The sequence below is a fragment of the Pteropus alecto genome, unplaced genomic scaffold (assembly GCF_000325575.1).
Source record: "Pteropus alecto unplaced genomic scaffold, ASM32557v1 Scaffold7399, whole genome shotgun sequence".
Classification (NCBI taxonomy): domain Eukaryota; kingdom Metazoa; phylum Chordata; class Mammalia; order Chiroptera; family Pteropodidae; genus Pteropus; species Pteropus alecto.
The window spans coordinates 1-461 of NW_006442906.1; the positions used below are offsets into that span (position 1 = coordinate 1).

A 461-nucleotide genomic window follows, 5' to 3' on the forward strand; every position below is an offset into this window, starting at 1 on the left:
CCTTGGTGGACCTCACAAATTGCAAGGACCTTGTCACCTTACAATGCCTTATTTTTTATTTTTAGCGCCTACAGCACCTGGTCTTCCTAGGTGGTCTCCCATCCAAGTACCAACCAGGCCTGATCCTGCTTAGCTTCCGAGATCAGATGGGATCGGGCTTGTTCAGGGTGGCATGGCTATAGACTATATAATAATTTTAAATAATGAATTGTCTTATTTATTTATTGTTGGAAGGAAATATAACCTTACTAGAGAAAGCCAACATTTAATTAAGGATGTTTTTACTTCCAACTAGAAATCCACTACCAATCAACTTTTTAAAAATGAACGTATATTGCAGAAACAGATACAGGATACTTTTATACAACAAACTAATGTCTTTGCCAGGTTGCAATTATATACTTCTTTTTTAAAATCTGTTTTTAGTTATAGTTGACAAACAATATTATATTAGTTTCAGG

The 461-nt window shown here is 34.9% G+C and overlaps 1 pseudogene; it reads right to left on the reverse strand.

The window, feature by feature from the left end:
- Positions 1–65: 65 nt before the first annotated feature.
- LOC112471825 lies at positions 66–184 on the reverse strand (annotated as a pseudogene).
- Positions 185–461: the final 277 nt, after the last annotated feature.